Consider the following 22,784-nt stretch of genomic DNA (forward strand, 5'->3'; position numbering starts at 1 on the left):
TTTAATTGGATAATATGAATATCCGTGTATATCACCTTACATATCCATTTATCTCATGTATATCATGCATATTAATGAAAATCTTGTGTGATATACAACATGGATATACATAGTTACGTATATCAATGAGAATCTTGTACAATATATATTGGAGTATTATACAGCAAAGAAGAAGAGGAAGAGAAACCCAGAAGACCTTAGTTATACACATATATTTTCAAGGGTTATAGGAAGGGGATAATACTAAAACCTTTGGTCAAATTCAATCATAATACATAGATAGTGCTAATGAAGGCAAAACAATCTGTGAAGAAGCACTGGTGATCAAAGATTTACGCTCTGTATCAACCACATTAGCGGAGTCCATTACAGTAATTAGTAAGCTCTAATGATAGATATTGCAACTATTAGTAATTTCTATATAAGGATTTGGTTAGGAGTTTGGTATTAATCAAGCATGAATTTAGAAGTTTGGTAGGACTTGGCTATTTATTATCAATTGTTTTAGGCTTCCGTTGTTTAAATCTAATCTTTGGCTAAAATTTTACAAATATTGATTGGGGGTTGTATATAGGTATCAATCTCTCAAAAATAGAACTTTACAAAGTCGGTCGATTAGCTTAACCAATGTCATAGATGGCCAACACACAATTTCACTTAACAAAACAGTAGCAAAAAAACTTTTGCTAGCCAATGTTAAAATTAATCTCCTACCGTCGCTCCATCATCTGTTTATCGATGTCGCCTCTCCATTATATTTTTCATCTCCGTCGTTGTAATAACCCAACCCTCTTTTTGAGTATTTACGAGCATTGCATGATTTAAAGCTTCATATAGTTCATGTAAGATTTTGGGACTTGTTGGTATGCTCGAGTTGGGAACCAAAGGGTGCGGGCGTATTTCGGCACCATTTGGGGAAATCTGAAATTGTAGATTTTTCTGGTGCTGATTTCCTCCTTAGTGACCGAGAGGAGGAGAGCCACAACCACTAAAGTCTGACTTTTAGGTAATCCCGACAATGAAAAAGGGATCACGACCACGAAAAGTAGTCGCCTACTAGACATCTGGTCAAGCCTTGTGCGTGATCCCAATGTAGGGGCTATGATCACGTAGGCCTAAGCACCAACTACATCCCGATAGCGAGTGTGGTGACTCCGACCACATAAGAGGGGCTGTAGTATATAAAGAGTTGAGTTTGAATTTCGACGACAAGTTTAACAGGAAAACTTGGATTTTGAGCAAAGGGCTCTCGATTTTGAATCACGAAAACGTGGAGGTTCAACTCCATATTTGAAGTAATGATTCCTTACACTAACTTATCATTGTACGTAATTTTCGTGGAACTTGAACCGCGGAATCATGATATTTAAGAGGTTAAGTTTGGGGATTTTAGATCTAAACCTGGAATTAAAATTCAATCATTTAACTTAGCAAACGATATCAAAATTGTGACTATTGCATTGGACTCCTAGCTTATGGGTAACCCATTGATGTAATCAACTTCGGATTTTGAACCGTTGATCTGAGGGGCGGGTTGAGTTGACTAAGAACTTTAACTCCGAGAAGTCCTAAACTTTGGGAATAGATCTCACAGCCTAATTTAGACCGTTATTCATGATTTTGAATAGATTGTAGCCAATTGTTAATTGTTTGAGCGGAGATTGACGTATCAGGAGAGGTATTCCAATCAGTTATAAGGTAAGTGAGACTTTAACTCTTAGTTTGCTGGCTTTTTCTTAAAGCATGTGAAATGTGTTGCTTGTATGCATTCAAATCATCGTTTCATGTGTATGGGCAAGCATGAGTTAGGTTGAATAATTTTGAAGTATTTGGAATTAAATGTGAGGGTCCTAGCATATGTTTTCACATGATTTGAAACTTCTAGCAGTGACCGTACTCATGGCACCACAATTTGGTTGAGCTTGAGCGACCGTGCTCATGGCATCACAGTTTTAGCTTGAATGAGCATACTCATGACATCACAGTCAGGTTGAACTTGGTTAGCGTGTACTTGTACCCTACATATCGTTTGAGCGTGAAAATGTCGCATGGAACCATCACAGCATAGCAGTTTGTCATCACGTTTACTTTTATTATGTATTCATGATTTCAGTTTAGTGATTTTACTTGTATGTCATTGTAGACAGTAAAATTCGCGTCGATAAAATAATAATCAAAACAGGAAATTATCGCAACAATCGTATTATTTGATTTCAAATATGAGTGTTACAATCTTTAGGAATCCTCTGATTCGTCTTTTCGATAATAAATTCAAGGGCTTTTGAGCTTGATCTTGAACTTGATGGGTTTGATCTTGACTTGTACTTGTATTCAAGAGCTTTTGAGCTTGATCTTAAATCTGGTGATCTTGATCTTGAACTTATGCTTGGATTCAGGGGCTTGAAGCTTGATCTTGAATCTTCGTCTTGATCTCTAGAACGTCTAGAGAAATATTTGAGTGCTTGAATGTTTTTTAGCTTGTAGAGAAATTTGCAGGGTTTGATCCACGAGCTCTCTCTGGTTTCTTGTTAGAATTTCTGGTCTTTTTTCTGAATTATGAGACACCTATTTATAGTCAGAGGCGGATCTAGGATTTAAAGGTGGCGGGTGCCATAATTTTCTTCAATTACATCTTGTTAGAAATGTGTATTTGGGTCGGGTCCATCTCTTTTTAGTTTATTCAGGTCAACTTAATAGATTTTTTTTTAATTTGCAAATATGAAAATTACATCTCAAAAATCAAGAAACGAACATAATTAACATATTAAACAAGGAATCACACTCATTAACACCCATTAACAACAGAAGTAAAATCAACATTTTCACCAAGGGACTTGCATCTCTTAGGTATATTAAAAAATGAATTTACAAAAGTAAAATAACATCTTCAATTATGAAATTACACCAATCAAAATAAAAATAATAATATAAAAACTCTTCAATAGGTAAATACTCCCCATAAGTAAATGTATAATTAGATAAACTACAAGTTCTCAAAAATAAATCATAAATTTCATGTTTTTTCTAAGTAGTGCTTACGAAATTTCCATCACAATTTAAGTAGTAAAGTGATTTAAATTGAATTTAACAATTATAGAATATCATAAATTTTTATAATACACTCCCTCTTTCCTCCATTATACTAAAAATATATGTCCACTTTTACTTATAAGTTAGATAGTTTGAAAAACCAAGATATAATTTACTATTTTATACCTATTAAACCTTATTATTAAGTACCCCAATTCATTTCTCATTTTATTTATTGCTTATGAAGAGTGTCTCAAGTCAAATATAGACAAGTAAACATGGACGGAGGGAGTAATAAACAAAAGAAATTATTAAAAAAAATAAAAAATTTGATCTCAATCCAAAATTTTCATTGAGACCCAAGTTTTTTGATTTAAATACTCACAGATTTGAGATTAAGAGAAATGCTTAATTTAAGGGATTTTGAAGTTTCCATTTGTGTGTTCTCGCTAGAGATCACAGATAAAATAATAGAAAAGAGGAAAGGCAATATAAATAATAAAAAGATAAATAGAAAATTGGGAGGGCCGAAAAGGAAATTACTGGTACAAAGGAAGTAAAAAGCGCAAAGAAAAATGGGAGTCAAAAAATGTTCAAGATAGATTCAAACTTGTGTCTACCAGCCGTGGCACCTTTGTCTAATTTACGACTGGGGGTGGCAGGATCAAATATTTAACCTAATTTAAGCAAATTACAACATAAATATATAAAAAAATTATTAATCGAGGGGGTGCCATGCCACCCTTACCCTAAGGTTGGATCCGCCCCTGTTTATAGTTGTAGGATGGAGGAGTTTTGATAAGGACAGACTTCTTTCGACCAATCAGATTTAAGCTGATATGTCGATATTTGATTGGGTGGAACATGTCACTTGTACATGTGACACATCTTTATTGGCCTTTAATTTGACTAGGCATGCCGCATCATTTTGACACATGTCATGACCCTATAGGCTCCTTTGTTTGACTTGGCATGCCACGTCATTTGACACGTGGCACCAAAGCAGGCCTCTAGGAAGATGACATTTTGAGATTAGCAAAGTGGGCTCATTATTTACAGCCCAAATTAATGGACTAGCTCAATAACATTGGATCGTTAATCAAATTCTTATTTATTGGACTTAAATAATCCATTCAATTATATTAGCCCATAATATTTATTTGGACTAATATATCTTGAATTTAATATAATCCAAATTTCTTGTGAATTTAAATTTAATAAAATATCATTGTCCACAAATACCGCCTACTTCAAAATTTGTCGTGTCCTATTAGAGGCGAGGCTTGAAGTAAATGTGATGCCCTTCATAATTTTAAATTTAGTCACTACAATTTGCGTAGGACCAAAAATACTTGCTACAAATGTCTTTGATTGTATGTGATTGGAACATGAAAGGGCCAAATTAATAAATCAATTAACTGCTCCATGCTTCTTGATGCTTTTGGGTAGAATTTTAGTATATCAAGCAAATGTTACTTCTCTTTATTTGAGTTAAATCTCATCAGGAGGCTAATGTCCACGTAATAGGCAACTTTGCTTCCAGTAAATTTGATTTGCACTTTGAGTCGAAGACCATGTCACGCCGCCGCTGACCTTTTCTAATTTGATTAAAACACCTACAATTCCCGCTTCGGAATAAGTGTGATAAACGTTGAATTTCTCGATTTGAGGATCTGACCTGCTTTTAAGAAACTTCAATAGCTTTATTAATGTGTGAGGCCACATCCTTTTGACGATGACGTACCGGAAGTCGTCGGGACACAGGGCTTTATTCAGATTCTCATTCTTCAAAACTTCTTCAAACGTGATCTCCCGTCTAAGCCACGGATTGTCCTCCGCGTTTTTCCAAATTTGCATGATATTAGGGAACATAAGTCGCCATTTTGCGCCTATAAATAGCCGCGTGATTCTCATAATTTTACCATCCAAAATTACGAGCTCCTCCGTAAGAATTTGGCACCCGACTTGCAAGTATCAGTTTGAGGTAAAAAAAAATTCTTCGTTCGTTTTACGTCTTTCTTTTATCGTCTTTCCTTTCCCTTTTCTTTTTGCAGACCCGGTACATAAAATTCATGAAAAATCAGCTTAAAGTGCAAGAGAATAATAGTATCTCTGACATCTTAAGATTGATATGCGGTATCCTTTTATTGATACATCCATGAAGCCATCAACTTAGGGTGCAAGAGATTAACATTGTCTCAGACACCTTGAGATTGATAAGTAAAGATCCTTTTGATGACGTATCCAAGAAGCAATCATCTTAGAGTGCGAGAGATTAATATTATCTCCGACACTTTGAGACTGACAAGTAAAGATCCTTTTGATGACATGTCCAAGAGCAGTCAGCTTAGAGTGCGAGAGATTAACATTATCTTCGACACTTTGAGACTTACAACTTGAGCTCTTTTTAATGGCGTACCCATGAAGTAATCAGCTTAGGGTCAAGAGATTAACATTGCCTCCGACACCTTGAGACTGACAAATTCTTGCTCAATGAGATGGAACGCCATTACCAAGGGAATGCCCATATCAGCATAATATCAAATGAAAAATTGACGACGCCAAATGTCCATATCGACGGAGTATCAAAGGATAAATCCACGATGCCAAATGTCCATATCGACGGAATATCAAAACACAAATCCATGACGTCAAATATCTATATCAACCGAATATTAAAGGACAAAATCACGACACCATAGTTCCATATCTATGGAATATCAAAGGGCAACTCCACGAAAAGGCCAACTTAAGGTGCAAAGGGACAAAAATTGTCTACCTTAAGGCTGAAAATTTAGAGATCCTTTTAAGGATAAAAAGTCCACGAAAAGGCCACCTTAAGGTGCAAAGGGCCTAAACTAGTCCACCTTAAGGCATGGAAATTTAGAGAGCCTTTTAAGTAGAAATCCGCCAAAGACCAGCTTAAGGTGCAAAGGGACTAAACTAGTCCACTTAAAGGCATGGAGATTTAGATATCCTCTGCTTGAAGACTATACTTGGCGATCTTTGCAGGATTGCTATATTTTAAGACCTTAACTTACAAACGTGGTGGATTTAAAACTTTAACTTGAAGACTGGAGGATTTGAAGACTTCAACTTACAAACATGGTGGATTTGAAACTTCAACTTGAAGAATTGCTGTATTTTAAGACTTCAATTTGCAGACTTGGTGGATTTAAAACTTCAACTTGAAGACAGGCGGATTTGAAGGCTTCAACTTGCAGATGTAGTGGCTTTGGATTTCAACTTGAAAAGTTGGCGGATTTGAGGCCTTTAACTTGAAAACCGACGAATTTGTAGACCTCAACTTGTTGATTTGACCACTTGTTAAGAGATTACAGTCATCCCATTAGAGAAACTCATTTGCCCTGAAGATATGCCCCCATTGGACCATTGGTATTTAGTGAAGGTCCAAATTTCAATAAAAGGATGCTTGTATGTATGATATGCATGTGCATTGTCAAGCGAATTTCATTCCATCATACGTCACTCAAAGAACACATAGGGTGATGTATTTTTTTTTAAAAAAACTCATGAGATTGAGCTTAGAATTAAACTCTAAGCGGCCTACGTGCCTCGGTGAAGAGGATCAAGTCATTCCGTAGTTCAGAAAAATGAGTTTTTTTTTTGTCCTAACTTTTACCTAGGCCGCCTCTTGCGAGGTTTTCAACCTAACAGACCTTTTTTTCAAGGCTGTGTATAGTTTATACTCTTGCGGGCCAGGAATAACATGCAGTTTATGCTCATACATCGAGGAGCATCATCTTGCTTCAAGGATAATACTTCTTCAAGAACTTTGCATTGATTGGACCGATCTTCATGCCATCTGCATCAACAAGCTTGTAAGCGCCACTTGAATACGCTTCTTGTACGACATAAGGTCCATCCCATTTTGAGGTGAATTTGCCCCCAGACTTATGGGAAACGATGATGGGTCTTCTTACTGCAAGGACTTGATCTCTAACTTGGAAGGACCTCAAGCACATCTTTTTGTTGAAAGCTTGAGATAGACGGGCTTGATAACATTCAAGATTTTGTTGAGCCTCTAGCATTTTCTCATCAAGTGCTTCTAACTCTACAAGATGCAATCGAGCATTTTCCTCTTCGGTGAGCCCTTCTTGAATAGTAAGTCGTAAAGGAGGTATTTGGCGCTGGTAGAACTGCTTTAACTCCATAAGCAAGTGAGTATGGGATTGCTTGCGTTGGTGTACGGTAAGTTGTCCTATATGCCCACAAAGCTTCTTCCATCTGTTCATGCCAATCTCGTTTGGACTTAGAGACAACCTTCTTCAACAAGTTACACAGAGTCTTATTGAACGCTTCAGCTAGACCGTTGGCGGCACCATAATACATAGAAAATTTACGTTGCTTGAAACCGAAGAGATCACAAATCTTGTTCATCAATTTATTATCAAATGTTTTGGCATTGTCTGTTATTATGTAACGAGGAATGCTGAAGCGGTAGATGATATTTACTCGGATGAAGTTTGCAACATTCTCCTTTTTCACTTCTTTAAGAGCGACAGCTTCGGCCCATCTTAAGAAGCAATCGGTGCAACCAAGATGTACAAGTGTCCACCAGAAGATTTCGACAACGGACCAACGACGTCCAACCCCCAAGCGTCAAATGGCCAAGATGCGATGATCGGGTGTAATGCTTCGGGTGGCTGATGTATAAAATTCGCATGAAATACGACAAGCCTTGCATCTTCGAGCATAGTCCAAGCAATATTTCGCCATTGTTGGACAATAATATCCCATCCTTTTTATGTGGAAGTAGAGCTCTAGTCCAGATTGATGTGATCTACTAACTACTGAATGTGCTTCTTACAAAGCTTGGACTGCTTCATCCTCCCCCGAATATCTCAAGAGTACCCCCTCAAAAGATCTTCTATATGAAGTATCCTTGTAGTAAAGGAATCGAGGTGCACGACGACGAATTTCAGTTCTTCTTCTTGAGTCTTCTGGCAATATCCCATAACTTAAGTAGTCAATGATGGGTTGTCACCAATCTTCTTTTGCAGCTTCAAAAACAGCTACGAGATGCTCAAGATCATTTTTCGCTCCTTCATCCTCATTTGGTGAAGGTACTACCCATTTTTGGCAGATACTCACTTGTGTTTGATCTGGCAGAGTTAGCGTTGAAGCTAGAGCAGCTAAAGCATCAACTTTCTTATTTTCCTTACTTGGAACTTGCTAAAGAGTCACATTACCAAGCCATCCTATCAACTTCTGAGCATAACCATGATAGGGAGCAATTCGGGCTTCTTGACTTCATAGCTTCACAAACTGAGAGTCACAAAGACTTGTATCTGCAACTGCTTCATATCGACGTCCATTTCAAGTCCAAGTATTAGTGCTTGATATTCAGCGACATTGTTGGAGCAACATTCTGTCAAAGTAAAGGAATATGGTAGGACTTCTTCCCGTGGGGTAACAAACACCATACCAATATCAACTCCATCACGTTATGCAAAGACCATCAAAGTACATTTTCTACGGAGGTTGAATTTCAATGCCTATTGCATTTTTGTCGGGAAGTTCATCGTTAGCTCCCAATCATCAGGCATCAGGTGTTCCGCTAAGAAGTCCGTCAATGCCTGCCTTTTTACAACCTTTTGAGGGATTTATCTAATCTCAAATTTTTGAAATTGGAGGTATCACCTTGCTAGTCTATCACTGAGGACTGGTTTTGACATCACAAACTTGATGGGATTTACTTTGGAAATAAGGTGAACACTATGAGCTTGAAAGTAGTGCTTCAACTTTTGAATCGAGAAGACTAACGCCAAACACAACTTTTCAATTGGCGTGTAATTCAGCTCACATTGGGTGTCATTATTCTGCTCAAGTAGTAAAGAGAATTTTCTTTCCCTTCACTATTCTCTTGGGCCAACAACGCTCCAATAGATTTTGCCAACAACGCTCTAACAAATTTTTCTTGTGCTGAAATGTATAGCATCAATGGTTTTCCAAGTATAGGGGCTACTAAAACTGGAGGCTTCATCAAATATGACTTGATATTCTCGAAGACATCAGTACATGCTTCCTCCCACTTGAAAGGAGCGCCTTTCTTCATGAGATAACTGAATGGTTGGCACTTTCCAGCTAAATTTGAAATGAATCTCCTAATGTATGCTAGCTTCCCTTGCAGACTTTTTAACTCATGAATATTTCGAGGCTCGAGCATTTTCAAAATCGCATCAATTTTGGCTTGATCAATTTCAATTCCTCGATGCCAAATAATGAAACCAAGGAATTTTTCAGAAGTAAGTCCAAAGGAACATTTCAACGGATTCATCCGAAGTTGATATCTCCGAAGTCGCTCGAACACTATTCTCAGGTCTTGCAAGTGGTCGCTCGCCCTTCTTGATTTTACCACCAAATTGTCTGCATAGTATTCAATATTTTTGTGGGAAAAATCATCAAAGATATTCTGCATAGCCCTTTGGTATGTGGCACCAGCATTTTTCAAACTGAAAGGCATCACTTTGTAACAATTAATACCCTTGGTGTACGAAATGCAGTAAGCTCTTCATCTTTTAGCGCCATGCGAATTTGGTTATAGCTTGATGAACAGTCCATGAAAGATATTGCCTCATAACTAGTGATAGCATCAATCATCAACTCTGGGATGGGAAGCGGGAAATCATCTTTAGGGTATGCAATGTTAAGATCCCTAAAGTCAACAAACTCGAATTTGGCCAGTCTTCTTCTTTACGGGAACGATACTCGAAATCCATGTAGGGTATTTAACTTTACAAATAAAGCTAGCTTCAATGAGTTTGTTGACTTCATTTTCAATCAAAGGAACCAAATCTGGTTTGAAATGCCTCTGGGCCTGCTTAACAAGACGAGCACCATTCTTGGCCGCTAGATCATGGACTGCTACTTTAGGATATAATCCAAGCATCTCTTTATAACTCCAAGGAAAAACATTCCTATATTCTTTGAGTATTTTCATGTAAGTGTCTTCTTCATCAACTGTTAGAAAAGACTTAGGTAGGTGGGCCTTGGGTCTTCATCAGTACCAAGATTAACTTTTTTCAATGAGTTTGTAGTCTTCACCACTTAACAAGTTTCGGAGGAGCATCTTTAGCATCTTCATCCTCTTGAGGATCACCATCATTGAAAGATATGTGGTAACACGAGGAGATGTCCTTCAATTTCTCGGCAACCTCCATCTGAAATAAGGTATCTTGAACACTGTGTGTAGTAATATGATATGAAAAGCCTACACTTTCCTCATCTTCGTTACACTCCTTGGTATACACCACAGTATGAGCCTTTATTTAGTACCTCCCCACGTGAAACCACAAGGTTTATTTGTCGCCTCACTCTAGAAGAAATCAAACTTTGTATATCTTTCTGGGTTCTAAGCAAAGCAAGCGTTTTCATGCTTTGATAATTTCTGTGAAACTTGTTGTTCTTCTTTTTCAGCTTCAACGACCCTAATCTCTCAAATACAGAAGCTTTTATGGTCGATTTGTCACGACCCGACTAGGGGGCCATGAGGGGTACCCGGAGCTGACTACTGAGCACCACATATCATTCCAGCCTTCATACTCATCCCAAACAAATTAATCTCTCAAAGTAAACTTACTATGAAATGATCACCAACATCTCCCAAATTATACATATAAATACGCATAGACCCACAAGGCTACAAAAATGATATACAGAATATACACTGATAAGATCACATAACACCTACTACCCACACATATGTATCTACGAGCCTCTACTAGAATACTGAGATCATAAGGACGGGACAGGACCCCGCCATGCCCCAAATGTATACACAAAAGAATATACCAATGAGCGACAACTCCGAAGTAGTGGAGTGCTCATGTACAACTGCTGGTAAGGCTCCTAGGTGTCCGGGCCATCTCCCTGTCTGCCTGTGGGCATAAGCACAACGTCTATAAAGAAAGGATGTCAGTACGAACAATGTACTGAGTATATAAGGCATGAATAATGACATAATAAAGAGATAAGGAACATGAGATAGAGAGATAACATGCACATATGATTGCCTCTTAAGGCGGATACTATGCATGCTAACTTTTACTTTTAAAACCACATCATAACACACATATATATATATAAGTAAGCTGTCTGAGTCATATATCATCACTAGCCCGCATCCTGGTATCCCGCGTCAGGGTATCCCTCGTCCGGTATAGTTATCTCATGCTGCCCACTAGTGGTGATGCCCGTGCCATATAGACACGGTGTAGCAAGCCACCCGCCTTAGCGGTGTTGCCTGACCATCTAGGCACGATGTAATCATCATTATCTATAAGCCGCCCGCCTTAGCGGTGCTGCCCGGCCATCTAGGCACGGTGTAATCATCATCATATACTTAACATGAAGCATGCATAAGAGCTCAAATAAAAGCTGTAACTCTATCGGAGTGACATAAGATCGGTAACCTCCAATTACATTATGAAATCATCATCATCGCTATGTCTCACCTTGAAGGAACTAGTACCATGAGGTGAAACAACAACAAGAAATAACATCAATGAAACCATAAGAATAGGATTATCTAACTCATAAAGTCATCATCTTATCATCTTCATTATCATAGAATATCTTTCATCTCTAGCCCATAGTAAACCCTTACGAATCATGAACTTTCAGCTTTTTGAGATGTAAGAAGGTCATGGAAAATATGGAAGATAGAATATAAGAACCATGCCTTTATGGCTTCTTCACGACTAAATATTCCCCTTCCAAGTTTACGACTCTACAATCAAAGAAGATTCGTACTAAATTAGGTCATTTAAAACATGCTTAAGTCTAAACTAAAGCGACTAAAAGCTAACGAAAATTGGGCAGCATTTCTTTTGTTTCGTCAACCTTCTCCATATACAAAAAAAACTCCCAACATCGACAACAACACCCATAATATCATAATCAATAGATATCTTCAAATTAATCTTTGTTTAATTCATAAGACTCCCTTTCAAAATCATCCATAATTATAGCTACAACACACATCATATTCCCTTTCATATAATACTTCCTCAACATCATTAGTGTCATTTACCACAAGATTATACTCATGGCATATCAAGAACTATGACTCAAGTCAAGTTACTATTCAAGAGTATCACTAAATCCATATTTGAGCTCATATTCTACTTTCTTCCATAATCCAAGTCTTTCAACTAATCAATATTCTAGTAACATGAATTAAATGTGAAACTCACCTTTGATCACATAGGAATGGTCTTTAGATGAAAATACTCCACTTGGAGAAAAGCTCAACTTCACTTCCAAGGGAATTTCTAGCTTCCATTAACCCTAATGAGCACCTATACACTTGATTTCCCTTGATTATTAACGATTAATCCTTGATTTCTCTTGGGTATGTACTAATATGATATCGGGAATATTCTAGAGGTGTCAAGAGTTGAAGGGAATGTGAAATCTGAAAATTATGAACAAGAGTACATTTATTTATAAATTTGGAACCGAAGAAAATTCCAGAGAGGCGGTTCGACGGCCTGGTCGACGGTCCCGTCGACATGTTGGTGGTTCGTTGACTTGTCTTGTCGATTTGCGCCTGCAGATTTCAGTTTGCAGAAACATATTGACGGTGCACAGTGACGGTCCGTTGACATGTCGACGGCCAGTCGACACTGACTGGTATCTGCAGAATTTCCTGAGTCAGTTCAGATTACGTCGATTCGATTCGTTCAACTTCTAACCCCGTAAATTACTGAGAATACCTGCTGGGACATTTGTACACGGGGTTAGGCACTTTCTACCTTAACTTTCTCCAACGAGCTTTCTTTTCTCGCCTCAAATGTCTTTGGAATCTTAATTAGAATCATTAAGTATCCCTTCTTACTTGTAAAGGCATCATATACACTTTAACTTGCGTTAGTCTATTCACTGCACAACAACCCAAAATTTCAAGCTGTAATATGACTTTCCAAGCCGATCAAACACTGATGGCCTTTTGTTGGAAGCAGTAGACTCATTTTTCATAGTGATGCAGTTGGTACTTGCCCTTCTTATGGATATTCGGTAGGCAGAGGTTGTTTATGTCCCAAACCTTCACGTGATTGCATCATGGTAGCTCATGATGGAAGTTTCCCTAACTTTGACTAATCGTTGGGGTTTTACCCAACCTTGATAAATAACTTGTAAGCGTTTGGATCAAAGCCTTCATTTGTACATTTTGTAGGAAGTGCCATATTTTGTGGCGAATTCTGCACCACGAAGTCTCCAAGTAGCTTTGAGGACAAATTTGTCGCGTCAATTCATCTGATAGGAAAAGTTAGCTCCCCAGCACATTCCCTTGGGTTTCAGATGGTTGAACTTCCTCTTTCTTCACCTTTGGAACATAGCGGAGCATGGGAGTTGTCTTCTTCTTTTTCAAAGACAAAATGTTCCCTTTATTCTGACTAGAGTGTGGCACCTCAGCACCAACTTCAGCTTTTTCAATGGTCTCTTCAGCTCTTTTAGTTGCGATCTTATCATTCTTGGTCATTGCGATGTCATCGACTTTTACTTCTCTCATAATGTAGTTCTTCTAGTATAACTTCGCATCGACGAAGTGTGACTCAGCTTCAGTAAATGGCTTATCATCAGCAACTATCTTCTTTTCAACAGTGCCTTCGAGATACTTCAAACATTGATAGTATGAGAATATGTTCTCATGTATCCATGGCCTGCCAAGCAACATATTGTACGAAGTCATTGCGTCGATGACATGCATCCATGCACTTAATCATAAATCTTCGAGGGTGATATCTAATTTGATAGCACCTATGGCTCATTGCCCTATTGATTGAATCCTTATATCATCAAGTGGCTTAGAAAGTTCTTCAGTTGTGATACCAATTTCCTTCATTGTGCGAATAGGAAGAATGTTAACTCCAGATCCATCATCTATCAATATTTTGTCTATCCTCTTCTCGAAGGCATAACCCACTATGTACAAAGGACGATTGTGCAGTGTTTCACCAAGTAGAATGTCATCATCCATGAATATGATTCTTGTATCACATGTGTGTACCTCTTGGAAAGAAGATTCAACAGGATTTTCAGATGACGATAGAGACAACATTGATAGGCTTTCATCCTTTGCTTCTTCTTTATCAGTATTGAAGCACGATGCCTCGATGTTGTCTCGAGTAGTCTTATTGCGGAACTAACTTAGGAATTCCTCCAAAGTCACGGGACTTCGTGGTTCTTGGTGGTAGCTCACCTCCACTTTTGCTTTCTTTGGATGCTGAATTGATTTTTGCTTCCTTGGTCTTCTAACCATCCTCTTCCTGGTTGGTTGTTTAGATGATTCTTTTACTAGACTTGTTTCACAGCATCTCCGCCTAGTCACCAAAATCCAACCTTCATCATTAGCTTCATCAACCTAGGTTCTATCTTCCTCCAACGGTCCTTCCTCGTATTCTTCAAAGCTGCGTATACGGACCGGATCGAAAGAACCAAAGGTGATAGAGACTTGATTCAAACTTGCCTTCTCATCATCAAGCAGAAGCTTGTTTTCATTAGAAAACTTCATAACTTTGTCCTGGAAGACAAAGCACTTCTCAAGAGGGTGACCTACAAGTTGATGATACTTGCAATAGTTTGGGTCATTTGTTCTTCCAGCTTCATTGGTCCGCTTATCTCTGCTAACTCAATGAGTTTCAGCTCAAGTAGTTCATCAAAATTCTAGGGATATCAAAATCCATGAAGGGGTATTTTTATTTTTGCATCTCCTTCAAGGTCGACTTTTAGCTTGTGTTGTCTTGGAAGGAAGTTGCTTTCATACTCTGCTTCTTGCTCACCTTCGTAGTAAAGTTTACAGGTAAGACATTGACGTTCATGGAATCTTTGTTGTCACTCTTGGGAACAAACTTGCTCTATTTCCTTGGTTCCTACTTGTTCTTTCCTTTGCAAGATTCGTAGACAGGCACTACTTCATTTCCAGCGAAAGACGTGCTCAACTCCATGTCATGAGTACGAATAGCTAGTTCGTCAAAAGACATTGGCTTAATTCCTTGCAAGATGTAGTGAAGCCCCAATACATTCCTTGGATACACATCTCTATCACAGAAGTTTCACTGAGCCTATCTTTGCAATTTAGACTAGCATTTCTCCATCAATTGATGAAATCGATAACTAGTTCGCCCGTCCTCTGGCGAGTGCTTGTAAGTTCGATTATGCTCACGGTACGCTTTGTGCTGTAAAAGCGATTGAGGAACTCCTGCTCTAGTTGCTCCCAACTATTAATATAATTAGGCTCAAGATAAGTGTACCAGTCAAAGGCATTCCCCTTGAAGGAGCGGACGAACACAGGCCCTATCGTTGTTATATGTTTCTACAAAATGTGCAATATATTGCGTTGGATTTCCCTTACTTTCAAATTGTTGAAATTTGGGAGGTTGATAGCCGGTGGGCATCTTGAAGCTATTAATTCTCGTAGTGTACAGCTTTGCATATGTAAAAGAGGACTTGGCAGCAACTTCGTACTTATCCTTGATAGTCCCTTTGATGAACTCCTTTAGTCGGTCAAGCGGGACTTCAGAAGAACTGGAATTTTCTTGGTAGACGGTGCTTGTTTTGCACAAGGTTCAGTCTGTTGTTCTTCTGGACCCTTCCTAATTGTGTGGCTGGATTCCCCTTCCATTAATCCATCCATCTTGTCCATCAACTTCTCAATTCGAGCATCTTGAGTTTGCACATGCTTGGCTAAGCCGTCGATCACCTCTGTCAAGTTTGCTAGTGTCTCCTTCATAGATGAGGCGTTAGTTACTATCGCTTGCATAATCGGTAGGGACATTGGAGAATAGCATGGATTGTCGCATAAATTGATCTTTGATTGGCTTACTTCATGTGGTGTAAGTTGAGAGGACCTGTCGCTTGAAGTATCATCATCTTTCTTTATGGCAGAGTTCTAGGATCCAGAGAGGTCAAGTAGAGCTAGAATCTTCTTAATCTTTTCAGCAATGCCTCTTCCTTCCTCCGATGCCTTGGTAGAGGATCGTGCACCTTTTGGGGATGAAGATCCGAAAACAGGAGTTGATGCGGATGACACTTGAAGTGCTTGTTGTCCCAGCATGGGTGCTTTGTTCCTCGTAACTGGTCCATGATGAATATAAGTTATTCATGTATTTTCATATATAAAAATAAGTATTCTTAAATAAAAACATGAATTAATATATTCAATTCTCCTATATTTTCTAACAAATCTTGCAGGAAGAAGAATGCATGAAACACGAGAAAAAGAGAGAAAGAAGCTAAAAGTCAAGGAAGAAAGATGCATCCATGACAAATTCATGAAAGACTATACCGGGGCAATAAAGACAAAGTCATGGAATTCCTCATCAAGGCCTTTGAATTTCTCATCAAGCTTAAATGATAAATTTGCCATGTCAAAATTTCTCCAAAGCCTTATGATATATTGAATTTGTCATGATAAATTGAAAACCGTTTTGGAGCATTTTGAAAACCGTTTTGGAATTAGTTGAAAACTGTTTTGGAACATGTTGAAAACCGTTATGAAACTTGTTAGACATCCGTAGGAATTTCCTATAAATATGCACATGTTTGTAAGGAAAAATCATCCCACTTTGTATCTAATGGAAGAGGCCACAAGAACTAGTCTTGGTGTCTCTCTTGGCTCTTTCTTGTAGTAAAAGTATTTTCCTAGTCTTTTAAATTTCTATTTAGTTTTTCTTACTCTATAATGGAGTCATCTTTTTTTGTTGGGATAGTTGATGAAGCTTGGTAAATTATAGTACTATCTCATTAATACATTCTTGATTTGAAATTTTCAATTTATATTTCAAACTGTGCTGGAATGATACTTTTAATTCATTATTATCACGTCTACATATTTTATCTCTAATTTATTCTTATATTAATTTTGTAATTCTCGCGGAGCAAAGTTAATATATAATAACCAATGAGTATAATAGAAGAGTGAGAGTAATTTTTAGTATTATTGTTTCAAATCTTTATCTTATTTCTTCCAGTCCTAATTCTCACGGAGGGATTGACTCAAATAAGTTTATTGATTTAAATGGTCTTTATTTTATTTCTTTCAATCCTAATTCTCACGGAGGGATTGACTCAAATAACTTTATTGATTTAAAGGCTAATCGCAAGAGGTCTTTACTCCTGTAGCACAATTCAAATAAGAAAAGTATTTTGGTTTAATCATCACTAGTAATAAATTAATTAATGTATATAGCCTCACGGAGTGTTAATTAGTTCTTTATTTCTTAATGTGCAAAATATAATTGAATTAGCAATAAGCAATTATTATTTAGAGAAATACATGTGAATACTGAGGTTTTATTATAATAATTTTATCAAGTGAATTCAACAATTCTCAACTCTTTTTTTATATATAAATCTTCCGAAAGTGGTTTACCTTTCATCAATTTGATTCTCTCAAATAGTAACTAAGATAATACAAATCTGTAGCATAGGTGGTTCCAATCTCTGTGGGACGATATCTTAAACTTTACTGTAATTTGACGGAGTACGAGCAGAAAAATCTATACATATTGGACTCGTCAATCCAATGCTACTGAAGGTAATGCCGAGGATGCTGGCCATATCAGCAGAGAACTTAGAGTCAGCAACCTTAGAGGAAATTGATTTGAAGTTGATCTTCTTTGAGGCCATTTCGATGTTGTAAAATTTTGATGATTGAAAGGTTGAGATGAGAGGTAGAGATTGTCCCACTGGGCGTATCAGAATTTGTAGACAATAAAATTCGCGTCGATAAAAGAATAATCAAAACAGGAAAATATCACAGCAATCGTATTATTTGATTTCAAATATGAGTGTTACAATATCTAGGAATCCTCTGATTCGTCTTTTCGATAATAAATTCAAGGGCTTTTGAGCTTGATCTTGAACTTGATGAGTTTGATCTTGACTTGTACTTGAATTCAAGGGCTTTTGAGCTATACACATTGGCCTCGTCAAATTTTTGGCGCCGTTGCAGGGGATTGGTAAACATCTACTTCAGATTAATTATTTTATTACTACTTTGAGTTTTTTTTTTTTTTTTTTAACTATACATTCAAGTATTTTATTTCCTAGTACCTGACAAGTGCTAGGGGACTAAAACTCGAAGCTATTATTATTATATTACTATTATTATATTATATTATATTATATTGATATTCTAATATTATTATTATATTATATATTTTTTATATTTTTATATTATTACTCTATATATTATCATTATTTAACTATCTTCATTTTTTTTCTAGCACATAACAAGTGTTAGGGAGAAAGACTTGAAAAAAAAAAAATCCTGAAGAGAACTCATTTCATGCACCTTCAAAATGAATCTTAATCAACCACGTAGAAATCTTGTCAGAAGTCATTGTCAAGTGATTATCACTTGTAACCTTTGTGGTGGGAACCATCGGACATTGAATTGCCCATCAACTATTTATGAATATGAAGATGATTGTGAACTCTTTGATGAGTTCTCATATAGTGATTCCAAGAAATCAAAAGACATTGAAAAATTACAGATTAGAATCAACCAAAGGTCAGTTATTTGTGAATATTGTGGTGAAAATCACCTCAGTCATGAATGTCAAGCAAGTAATACTTTCTCATATGGTGATTCTCGGAGACTGAAAGACTTTGAAGAATTAATTGATAAAATAAGTCAGAGGTCAGTCACATGTGATTGCAACCACCAAAGCTTTGAATGCCAAACAGGTAGCTTTCCAAACAGGTAGCATAATCTCATGAGGTATTTGTCAAAAGCAAAAAGACATTGAAGAATTAATCAATCAAAGGTCTGTTATTTGTGAATATTGTGGTGGAAGTCACCTTAGTCATAAATGTCAATCAGCTAATCCTATCCAATCAGCTAATCCTATCTTTTTTGATTCATTTTATGAACAATCTCATGATGTTTCAAGTTCTTACAGATGCAATGATTTTTATGGATATAATTGCAATTCGGAAAGCAATCAATACCTAAATTTTGTGTTGAATCAAAGCAACATGAGTCAACCACTTCAAGAGGAAAACAAGAGCTTTGAAGAGACGACTTTGAATAATTACATGGAAGATAAAGAAGAAAAATATGCACGTAATTATACAATGATTTCTGACCTAATAGCGCAATTAAATCAATCGGTAAGTTTGGCAATCTCCTTAAGCTGTGATGGTGAGCACTTAAATGAAACAACATAATGTAGGATGGATCAAATCAACAAGATGAGCTTTATGAGAAAGAGGCGATCACACAAGAAGAAGGGTCAGATCCAATTGAGATGACTTACAATGAAGGTTTGGTTGAGCTTGAATTATCAGGTAACGAGCGCACACCCAATTTTTTCTATCCGTGTAAAGTGAATAGTTTGAAAGAAAATGAAAATGAAGAGGACATAAGCACAAATGACAATAATGAATATTTCTTTGACCATTATTTTTCAACTTTTTCAGATCATTATGACTTTGGGGATTTTGTTATTGGGAATTTTCAGGAAAATACATGGAATGATTTGGTAAAAGAATGCAAAATTAAATTTGGGATCACCATGTATGAGAGATTTTCCCCTCAGGGTATGGCCAAGAGAAAACGAGATTTGAAAAAAAGAAAAATGTTTTATGATGTTCTTAGCCAAATGAACTCCATGAGGAATCGAGCAAAAAGAAAAACTTGATTCACAATTAGGGGTGGAGTACACAAGTTCTCGGAGAAAAAAAAAAGATTTAAGGGAGATTCTTTACACCTCTTGTGTTTTAAAGTATGTGTCATGAGGACATGACACAATTTAAGTGTGGGGGTAGAAGAACATATTTTTATATATGTATTTTTTTTCTTTCTTTTAATATTTTTTCTGGTTATATATTTGATTTTTATGATTTTTGTTTTGGGTATCTTTGCAAAAAAATTTCTCTTCAATTTTTCTTTTTATCTTCCCGTGGCCATTGATGGTGAAGCAATGGAACCTTATAATTCCAGTAAGAGGGAGTGAAAGTGCACTTGATTAATTGAGTTGGTTAATATCCATATCAATGTCCAACTAGAATACAAAATGATGGCCTTTGCAAAAACAATGTCACTTGTACAGGAGTAACTCCATAGTTATTGGCATGCCTGAGTGACTGGTTAATCAACTGCATTTAAAAAAAAAAAATCATTATTGGCACAGGTAATTTTCTAGTTTATATTCAAGCTAGGCTCTGAAAGTTAGCAGAGTTAACAAATGAACTTATTGCACACAGAAGGTGTGTGGTTGCAGTTTCTTTCAAGATTTCTTCTGCATTTGTATATTTGAAACCAAAAGGATTTTTTATTTATAAAATTATATATATGAAGTATTTTTATATAAATTTTTTGTTATAATCATTCCTCTTGTAAGCTGCTAATTTACCAAAATAAAATTCTTATCATCCTATGTGATATACACAATTTCTAAAATTACCACATAACTTCTTTGTTTGTGAGTTTATTTTTATGAAGACAAGCATATATATCTTCAACGCTTGCAGGACATCTTGATATTGAGAAGCGTTATAATCAAAAGCAAGTGGAATTCACAATCTTTATGCTAGAACTTGCCCCGAATGTCTCTCGAAGCGAAATCCTAGACAATACTAATTTTTGAAAAATGAATTAGGCTTTCTAAACCATTCCTAGCACCTATTTTGAAGCCTAAAACCTATTTTTTCTTTTGACACCTAAATATTGCCCAAATTTAAATACACAAATTCATGCTTATGATTTGAAAAGTCATTTTTTCAGAAAATAAGTTTGGAGTTCATTTTGAAAAAGAACCAGAATTATTAGATAAAAAAACCATCTTGTGTACATGTCACGACCCAAATCGATGAGCCGTGATGAGTGCCCGACCACTACTGACCAAGCACCCTTAGTCTCGTGCTTACAACTCCCTGAGTAACCTAGTGGCCCATAAATAATTAATAACCGAGTTTTGCTATCTCTTGAACAATTAACCCTATAGGTTCTGCATCGAGAGCTCACTGCCAACATATACATATAAACATGAGTACAGAAAAAAAAATAGTAGTGCAGACCGACTAGGCCGCTACATACAATGTACAACAGAATAAAAGCTGACAAAGCTACGTGACATCCTACCATGTACCACTGTCTACAGAGCTCTATGGAGTATGAACTGTAGAAAGTACAAGACAAAGCCCTGTCATACCCCTATATGTATATATCGAAATAGCATACCAAAAAGAGATTGTAGCTCGGATCAAGCCTGAGCGCGCCCGACGACCCTTGGAAAACCTACCGAGCTGGGTCGTCAGATTGGCTACCTAAACCTGCGAGCATGAACGCAGCGTCCACAAGAAGGGACGTTAGTACGAATAATGTACTGAGTATGCAAGGCATGAAAATAACATAAGAAGAAATATGGAACATAACATGAGATAACGTTAACCTGTACATCTGATTGCCTCGTAAGGCGGATATCATGCATGCTCAGCTTTTAACAGAAATATTTCTCATATACATATATAACGTAATCATTAGACCGTGTCCAAGGTAACCATCTCACGCTGCCCACTAGTGGTGTTGCCCGGCCATATAGGCACAGTGTTACTATCATTATCCATAGCCGCCCACTACGCCCACCTTAGTGGTCTTTGAATAGGCACGGTGTTATTAAAATACATCAAGCATGCATGAGAGCCCAATCAAAAGCTACAACTCTATTGGAGTGACGTAAGGTCGGTAACCTCCGATTATATTATGGGATAATTATCATCGCTATATCTCACCTTGAAGGAACAATTATCATAAGGTGAGATCAACAACAATGAATAAAATCAAAGAATTCATAGAATATTTCAACAATCATTAAAATCATAAGCTTTGGAATCACTAGAATGGAATCATCATCATGATCATGATTGTCACGACCCGACTGCAGGCCATGACGGGTATCCGGGGCTAACCACCGAGCAGTGCTCATACCATTACCCATCATACACATCAAGCATTCATTCATTAATCTTATACTCAAATCATAGGAAAATCATTTTTCACTTGAAACATATTTGCTTTATATACATAAGCCCTTCGGCTATCAAAATCAAAATAATGTATATACATACGAAGAGAGAAAGTGAGACCATACTACCCACACGTACGCATCTACGAGCCTCTACTAGAGTGCTAGACATAGGGACGGACGGACCCCGTCATGCCCAAAACATATATATACACAAAAGAATAAATCAATGGCCCTCGGAATAATGGGGTGCTCTCAAAGTCCTTTAGTAGCTCCCTCGAGTCTGGATCACCTCCGCTTCTACTCGTGGCCATGAACATAGCGATCCGGAAAACGGACGTCGGTACGAACATTACCGAGTATGTAAGGCGTGAATGAAATGAACATAATAGAGAAATCATAACACATGTGGATGAAGATATAACTTTGCGTGACTTTTAAGTGCGGATACATTTCATACGTATATCATACATAAGCATATTACATGTATTACCATAGCGCATGCATCATCGTATCATATATATATATATATATATATATATATATATATATATATATATCATCGTTAACCCGCGTCCGGGTAACTATCGTATGCCTCCCACTAGTGGTGATCATGTTCGGCCTTCTAGGCGCGGTGGAATCATAAGCAGCCCGCCTTAGCGGTGACATGTCCGGCCATTTGGGCACGGTGGAATCACAAGCAGCCCGCCTTCGCGGTGACATGTCCGGCCATTTGGGCACGGTGGAATCACAAGC

The sequence above is a fragment of the Lycium ferocissimum genome, chromosome 1 (assembly GCF_029784015.1).
Source record: "Lycium ferocissimum isolate CSIRO_LF1 chromosome 1, AGI_CSIRO_Lferr_CH_V1, whole genome shotgun sequence".
NCBI classification, from domain to species: Eukaryota; Viridiplantae; Streptophyta; class Magnoliopsida; order Solanales; family Solanaceae; genus Lycium; species Lycium ferocissimum.